This window comes from Diorhabda sublineata, chromosome 6 (genome assembly GCF_026230105.1).
Source record: "Diorhabda sublineata isolate icDioSubl1.1 chromosome 6, icDioSubl1.1, whole genome shotgun sequence".
In the NCBI taxonomy this organism is placed as follows: domain Eukaryota; kingdom Metazoa; phylum Arthropoda; class Insecta; order Coleoptera; family Chrysomelidae; genus Diorhabda; species Diorhabda sublineata.
Window position 1 is genome coordinate 11008981 of NC_079479.1, and position 9091 is coordinate 11018071.

General features: G+C 33.1%; 1 non-coding gene across 1 annotated transcript; it reads left to right on the forward strand.

Moving 5' to 3' along the window:
• Positions 1-7165: 7165 nt before the first annotated feature.
• Positions 7166-7238, forward strand: Trnar-ucu (transfer RNA arginine (anticodon UCU)). Its single transcript has one exon. It is a non-coding gene; the product is annotated as a tRNA-Arg (tRNA).
• Positions 7239-9091: the final 1853 nt, after the last annotated feature.

The window sequence follows — 9091 nt, forward strand, 5'->3', positions numbered from 1 at the left end:
TTGGCAGTAATCAATAGTAAATGAGGCGTTTCTTACAAGAACGACCATAGTCCTAAAATTCGGATTTCGCGGTTTGAATTGACACTTATAAATCGGGGGCCACCTGTTTGATAGAGAATGTCAGATTCTACAAAGCTACAGCCGCCAAAAGATCAAGTGGTTCTATAAAAATAGCCATAGTCCAACCGAATTCCTGCAAAAAGCACCATTGTCCCGGTCTGTTTGATTAGTAAGAATGGCGAGTGTTACAATATTTGTGATGAAAATAATGTTACAAATTGGCAGAAAATGAAGAGAAAATTTGTAAAGGAAGAAACAGTTATAAAAGAAAGTTTAAAGTGATTCCAAAATATTAACGAGAATAATCGACAGACTTTCATAACTCGGTTAAATAACATGGCGTCAAAGTATGAACAAGATTCTTATTTAGAAGGCTCAATATCCATCCGCTTCGACGTAGATCCAAAAAAGTTAGTGATAGAAGTGATGATGAACCAAATGCGGAAGAAGGAAATGACGGAATGAAATCCTTTAGTAAAAGTGCAGGGTTTTCTTACAAGATAAGAGTGGAAGGCAAAGAATATCCAGTATGTTTAAAGGTGTTTTCAAGCATATTTGGTGTTACTAGAGGGAGAGTACGAAGACTACAAAATATTTTTTTACTTTAAGGTAAATCACCACACGATAGAAGAGGAAGGCATGATAACAGCCTGTAGCGAATTAAACCCATATCCAGTCATTTAAAGCTCGACAATCACATTATTCAAGACGAAAAAATCCAAACAGATTATACCTTCCAGAAACACTTTTTGACAAAGCAGTGCATAATTTTCACATCATTTAATAATAAGTTTGGACTGCTGAAATGTAACATTTGTGATAGATTTATATCAAAACTAAATTTATGCACTGACTTAGAAGAAATATAAACTTAAAGCAAAGCAAGGCCTTGTTATGTGCTTGTCGTTTGATTACGTGCAAAATTTGACATTTCCTCAGATTCAAATTGGTGGTTAGGTATGTTTTTTTCGCCAGCCAGCTTTGGTACTATATTTTTGAGTGCATGATTTGGCAACCAATGATGCAACTATGTTCATGTACGATGAAACTGGGCAAGAAAGGCCTGAATGATGTTCCTTCTTTGTTGTTGCATTATTTTAACAGGGCAGATATAAGTAACAAAGTATTGTTTAGTGATGGCCTTAGTTCACATTTTGAAAATTTTCAAAACCATTAAATATTATTTTCCTATTCGAGGACATTCCCGACTGTCCAACGATCAAGATTTTAGTTTAATTGAGGCAAAAAAAGGAAGAACACTGCAGAAGTACTGTCTGCTTGGGATAGATTAATATCAGCAGCATGAGAGAAGCCTTCTCATTTTAAGATTGTGAAACAATAGCAAAAAGATTTTTTTAATATGGCTGAAGCTCTGAAACCATTTTTTATCTCAAATCCAAAGTTGCCTATGGAAATAAAATAAGTAAGAATGATTAAAAGAGCTGAAGTAGACTATATACAGAATAAGTATTCATACACAGGTGCCTGGGAAACAATACATCTGCGAAACCGGAAGAAGCTTGGTACTGAACTAACATTAAAGCCCCTGTATCAAGGTGAGATTCAAATCAAACCTCAGAAGCTAGGTTTTGTACGAAATCTGCAATCTGCAATCAAACCTTGCTCAGCCCAGCACCAGTACTGAACCTGAAGTTGAAATAGACAATAGCAGTGGCTCAGAAGATTAAACAATGATGCTGATTCTCTTTGTATTTATTACAACTTAACATTGTTTAGAAATAAATTTTTTTTTTACCTTTTGCACTTTGAAATCGTCAGTTTCATAGAAATTCCCGTAAAAACAACCATTGTCCATAAAAAAGAAAAAACTACGTTGTTATTTGAAATATTACCAAAATTTTGATAAATTTTTCTTAGCCGACATTCGCTAATTATAAAATAAAATATGTCTTACATAAGAAAAAGCCAAATTAAGCAAAACGTTGAGCGACATAAATTTTTTTCCACCTTCCCCAAATAAGTCAAAACTGAACTTTGGTGGTTTTTGTAAGAAACGCCTCAAATATTTTCAGTTTCAGTGTAAGCATGAGAAAAATTGGTCATCAAAATGTGATACAATACTTTTATTTAAAAGGCCATTAGTCCATACAATAAAGAAGATGAACTATATTCTACTCTGGATGAGACTGCTCCTTCGTTATAAATATTAAAATATTAGGTACGACCAGCATCGCAGAGGTCGACCGAATGAGGTGACGACTACAGAAATGTTTAAAAAAATCTACAAAGCGCCACTGGTTGATCGTCGACTGAAACTACACGAGCTAGCAGACATAGTAGGCATTTCAAAAAGTGCGGTATATAGCATATTAACTGAAATTGCGGACATGAGAAAGCTGTGCGCAAGATGGGTGTTTGCTCATAATGGAACAAGGACAACTTCGTGAAGATATTGAAAATGGAGGGTTTGGCAATATTTCCCAATTACAACAATGGACTTAAAAGGGAGAATCAACCAAAGAAGGCAAATACCGTTCCATCTGCAGATCATGGCATCGGTTTTTTGTTTTTGGGATGCGCGTGGCATAATGTAAATTGACTATCTTGAAATAGGAAACACTATCAACGGCGAATATTTTGCGAACTTTTGGCCAAAATTAATGAATAAAAGTTTCAATTGCTACCTTATGCACCCCATTCACCAGATTAAGCCCCCTCCGATTTTTTTCTGTTTTCAGACTTGAATAAATATCTCGGTTGTCAAAGATTTTCCAATAATGAAGAGGTGATGTCGGCAGTTAATGGCTATTTTGATGAGTTTAACGATTCTTATTATAAAAAAAGTATCGAACACATTGAACATAGCTAGGAAATTATTAAGGCAAAAATTTATTGACAAGTTCCATAACGACTCTTAGGTTGGGTGGTCATTGTGGACAAAGAAGCATCATGACGTTGCTAACTTCGTGAAACAATGTCATATATGTCAATTTGAAAAATATGTTCAAAATTAAACAGCCTGAGCCTCTCATATTCACGTCAATTCTTCAACGACTAATTGACATGGTATGTATTGACACTATCGGCATATTTGTAAGGTCATATGAAGGTCATGCTTCAATGCTTTAATAGCTGCATCAAATATTGGTGAAAATTTTTTATTTTAGTAAACAGCCCCATGAAGTTTTTGAAAATTCAATTATAATAATACTACACCAAGCTCATGTCATAACTTTACACCTGATGATAAGGTATAAGATTTCTCCTAGATCCATTGTATAACATTCATGCATAAGATAAAGAATTTCGGTATTGTTTACAAATTGCACTCAAATACAACAAGAATATCTCAAAAAAGCAAAGTCAATGGGTGAAATTTATTTTATTTAAACTCAAAATCAATCGTGAAATCTGGAGATATGGTCGAGATATGGACGAATAAAAATCGTCAAAAATTTGACTCGTGGCATAACGGACCTTTCTCAGTTGTCATCGCAGAGGGATCAAATTATATAATTACTGATAACAATAGAAAGAATTTGATGTCGATAAAAACGTTCACGGGATTATGAGTATAAAGTGTTTCTTAATTGAATGCAAATTATGTACTTCTATGTGGAATTATGTGCAATAAATTTTTAGTTTTAATTCAATTCAATAAGACAAACAATCAATACGTTTTATTAATTTGAATATCAATCCTTCTAAAATGCCAAATAAGAATTTAAGAAAGGTCAGAGCTCTCATAAATTTAGGATTATTAAGACATGAAATTTTTCAATCCGTAAATACTTTATAGTCCGGGCGCTGAAAGGGTTTTCCGTAGCCCTTTATGGGTCACCACGAGAAAATTATTGAATCTATGTTTTTTGAGCCGGAGAATCGATTTATGGGGGTTGCGAGGCCAGCACCCTGGTCAGTTTGTTATTAACAATTTAATTATTTAAACGGCTATAAGTGATTATATACAATATTTACGCAATTTTTGATAAAACAGTCACATTCCAAATCTTCTAACAAATATTTCCGTTTTTGAATTTTGAGAAAAAATTTATGAGCACTAAAGTTATAGGAAAAGTAGTGTAATAAAAATGCAAAAATGCGCTGATTTCTTTTTCAATCGGTCCTTTTTCGGCATAGGTGAATTCAATTGAGACTTTTTAAGATCCATTCCAAAGAAAATACTTTTCCCTTCAAAATGAGCCTTCATACGTACATTTTCAAGCATTTTATAGCACTTGTAAGACAATATTTTAAAATGACATTTTTATTTGTTTATAGGCCATTCGTGCGAAGAAGAATGAATATTTTCGAAAAAAAATCAGAGCCATTTTATTTCGCATAGTAACAGACCACTTTGAAGCTCTCACTTGAAATTCCATGACAATTGGTTAATAAACTACAGCCGATTTTCGGAGCAAGGTCAGTTGCCGTTCTATGCAGATCGTAGATGTTTTGTATTTCTGTCATCAGTTAAAATGGACAAAATGATTACATTTGATCATTTTGCAGTAACTTTCTGTAATTTGATCTCTCATTTGTCAAAAAATGTTTGTCGACTAGATTTCATTTTTGATACATACGTAGAAAATTTAATAAAAATTGGAGAAACGCAGCACAGAAAAAAATAAAATTATTTCTAAACTTTTTGAATGCATTCTCCACATGGTAAGTGATATAATAATACTTAGGGGTGGCTAACTATTGACGGTTGAGTTGTAAAATAAGTGGGTACATCAATTTAATGTATGAAATTTATTGTTCTAATTATTTAAGAAGCTAAAAGTATGTGAAGTGTAGATCTAGAACTGCGATTCCTAACCTTTTATCCGTCACGGCACATTAATTTTAAACCTTATTTAACCATTTGATTAGCGTATTTCAATATTGCGTTTCATTAAGTTATATGGTATTGAATTGGTATTATTTACACATGATAATAGCAAATTTTATCGGAAAAAATTACCAATGAAAACTAAATAAAAAAAAACTAAAGTCAAGTAAACAAATATTTTAATATTAAGAGAAAAAATCATTACAGGACAAATAAAATTCAATAAAGTTTATTTAGAATAGTAGGTGTGAAGAAAAACTAGTGGGAAATTTGAATCTGATTTCCCTTTATTACAAGATCTTGTCTTGGTTGAATAGTTGACAAACACACCCTCATGTCATCTTCCAAATTTTTTAGCAGTCAACGGTTTTTTTGTCTTGATTGCATTCATAGATGAAAATGCGGCATCACAGATATACGGGAGTATCGCCTTCATTGCTTTCATTGAGATTAACGGATACTCATTTATAGGAGGGATCCAAAAGAATGCAATATCCACATTTACTTTAATTTTGACTTGGCTACACTTTCTTCATCAGTACTAAGAGATGCAGTTTCATATGTAGGACCAATAAAACGATTTCTCAACCAGTCCATTGAAGATCTATCATGAGATATCGCAGGATCGACAAGAAGATTTGTACCACTGCGTAAATTATCAAAAATAAACGGATATGAAACCTACTCAATATTGATAGCTCTACACCACCTTACCGGCTTCTGTTATACAAGCAAATTTGGCACGAAACATGCCGCCTTAAAAGCTTTTCCAGAGAAGTTTCTTCAAAGATTTTCCTGCGGCTTCTATTGTTGCACTACAGATGACAACACTAATTACGTTTGATGAGATTCGCTGCGAACAAAACATTAATGGAGCTTTTTCCCACGTCAAATTCTATCAGACTAAATATATTGAGAGCATTTTATATAACTTATGAGCAAGTTCATATATTGAACACTGATCGTATTCGGATAAATCCTCATGATTTTGGGTTTGAATTACATGAGAATATTCTTGTACTTCAAAAAATTAATGTTCTATTCGTTTCTCCACCAATACCAAATTGTAATTACAAAATATTGTATTTGCATTTCATTCTGCGCTTGTAGTAAAACTAAAACTTTTGAAAACTCTTGCCTCGTGTGAATAATGTAAAAATATTGTATTCTTTTAGGATATTAATATTGAATTGTGTATCAACATAAAACTGTGATAAAACGAGTGAGTTTTGCCAAAACTATTATTATTGATACATAATACTACAATATAATTTAATTTGTGACAAATAAATACTTACTTAAGTTAAGAAAATGTAATAATAATTTCTGTAAGATGTTTTAAAAAATGTTAATGCAACTAACAAGTGCTGTTTAATTGATATTTGGTGAAATATTTATGCTACAGACTGCCAAAGAAAACGTCGCTTAGATTGCAAGCTTCGTGCTCCGAAAATCGGCTGTAGTTTATTAACCAATTGTCATAGAATTTCAAGTGAGAGCTTCAAAGTGGTCTGTTACTATGCGGAATAAAATGGCCCTGTTTTATTTTCCATAATGTTTATTCTTTGCACAAATAGCCTATAAACAAATCAAAGTGTCATTTTCCTATTAAAATTTGGTCTTCCAAGTGCTATAAAACTGTTCCAAATGCTTGAAAATGTACGGATGAGGGCTCGTTTTGAAGGAAAAAGTATTTTCTTTAGAATGGATCTTAAAAAGTCTCAATTGAATTCACCTAGGCAGGAATACGACCGATTGAAAGGGAAATTGGCGCATTTTTGCATTTTTATTACACTACTTTGCCTATAACTTTGGTGCTAATAAATATTTTTTCGAAATTCAAAAACGGAAATATTCGTTAGAAGATTTGCAACGTGACTGTTTGATCAAAAACCCCGTAACTATTGTAGATAATAAATTATAGCCGTTTAAACAATTAAAGTGTTAATAACAAACTGACCAGGGTGCCGGTCAGCCGATTCTCGGGCTACATGAATCCCTGCCAGCGCCCGGACTATCATGAATGCAGCTACCTCTCTAATATCAAAACGACGATTATTAGTAACCATTCTTTGCACTCTTCTAATTGTTACGTTTAATTAAATTACTTTTTGAAATTTTATTCGAGAAGGAAAATTTGAGTGACTGCTTGTCCAGATTAAAAATAACAGGACACTTAAGTTATATAATTAGTTATCTATAATAATCTTAAGTATTATCAAAAAAGATATATGTGAAATAGATTATTTGATATGAACATAGATATGACGATTTCAAATCCAAACGGGTGTATCGACAAAATTATTCATCGTCCCTGTAGCGCAGAGGATAGCGCGTTGGACTTCTAATCCAAAGGTCGTGGGTTCGATCCCCACCAGGGATGCTATGTAAGGGCTAAGTGTTTTTTTGTGTTTACTACTATATTGTACATACTATAGCAAAAAAAATTGTACACTCTGGTTAACATACAAATTTTATTTATTCATTACATAATAACAATAACGGCCCTTCATCCCTTAATTAAATCGAAATTTCTTCTAAATATGTTCTCTGGGTTCAGACGACCAAACATGAAATGAAAAATCGGGATCTTATCATAAAACAATTACTTTATGAATCAAAATCTTACAAATATTTTCATATTGCAACACCTTCTGTGTGTCAGGATCTTTATTAATTAATTTGCACCACGTTTTCTCATGGGATTTATACAGACAGTTAGAAAAATCTCTATTCGATGGAATCTTGAAGAAGACATAGCTGTGGCTGTGATGCCTAACAAAAAACGTGAAACGGAATGCGTTTGCTTGGTTGTCAAAATTGATTCTGGAGGTAATGCTGAAGTAACACCACTTCTTCCCTGCAACTGATTGAGGACGGTTTTTAAGTCTTCGGGCAACGGGAATCATCTCTGCCAGTAACGTACAATACAAACTGCGCCGTGTGCTAAACATTCACTTACCTTCTTTTCTGAAATTTCACATACCTTCTTGAAATATATTTCTGAATATCTTTTGTTCATTTAGGCCTCGATGAATAGCTTCAGGAAAGCGCAGGGTCAATATTTGGATTGGTGTCAACGTTAGTAACTGCAAATATCAACATATGGAATTTTCGCAGACAAATGTGTCAATATTGGATACAAAAAGACATGTTTGAAAAAATTCTTTTGTGATAACAGGAAAAAACTATTTTGGTAAGTCCAATACGTGCAAACTGTTCAAAAGGAACTCACAATTCATAATAACTACCAAAAAGTTTTGTTTTATTTAACACTTTTGTAGAGCGCGAAATGTTTTTTAGCTATTTTAGGATTTTCGTGTCTTTAAATATTATGTCAATGATAAGAGATAAGTGCATTGAGAATCATCTTCTTGTCTGATGGAAAATGAGAACAGTGACTCAAATCAAAGCTTCAAAATCACCTCAGCTCCTCTATTTATTATCAATATCACTATGTACCCTTTCTCTATCCCTAAATCGCTTTATACGAATCTTCCACTGTTTGAAACAATTCAGGAAGTCTTTTTCTGTCAGTTCCTATAGATCACGCGCCGCTATTTCTTTTACAGCTTCAACGACTCAAATTTTGTTCTTTTCAATACGGATTTGAATGAGGTAGAAGTGGCGCGGTGCCAGATCCAGGAATTCAATTGGATTCATACTGACAAGTTTTAGACCCACTTCGCATGTTCAAATTTTTTCCTAAAATTCATCCTAATGTTTATTCCTATAGATTCAGCAATCGCATGAATTGAACAAGATTAATAGTTTTCTCGATATTTTCAATCGTGTTTGACGTGGAAAGGACACCCGAACGTAAATCATCTTCAACATCCTCGAGCAGTCTTGGAAATGCTTTAACCGATCAAAAACATTCATTGTTATACACTTGTTTCAATAAATTATCACTTTCAGTTGCAGTTTTCCAAGTTTCATGTGCAATTTCACAATAATTTTATACTTAATTTTGACGCCAATTATTTTTATGGCAAAGCAAACAGTCGCTAATTTTTGACACATGTGTACTTTTTCTTTTTACTTTCTGCTAGTCTCGATACTCAATAACCAAACGTCGTAAACATTACATACTGTAAGAATTTGATAAAAATGTTTCAAAAACAGCGTTTAGTTGTTATATCATCTTTATTGTGTGCAACAACTCACCTGACGCCCATTTTCAAGAACTCTGCCACATTTACTGGGAAATATAATCGAATATATTGTAATTATTTT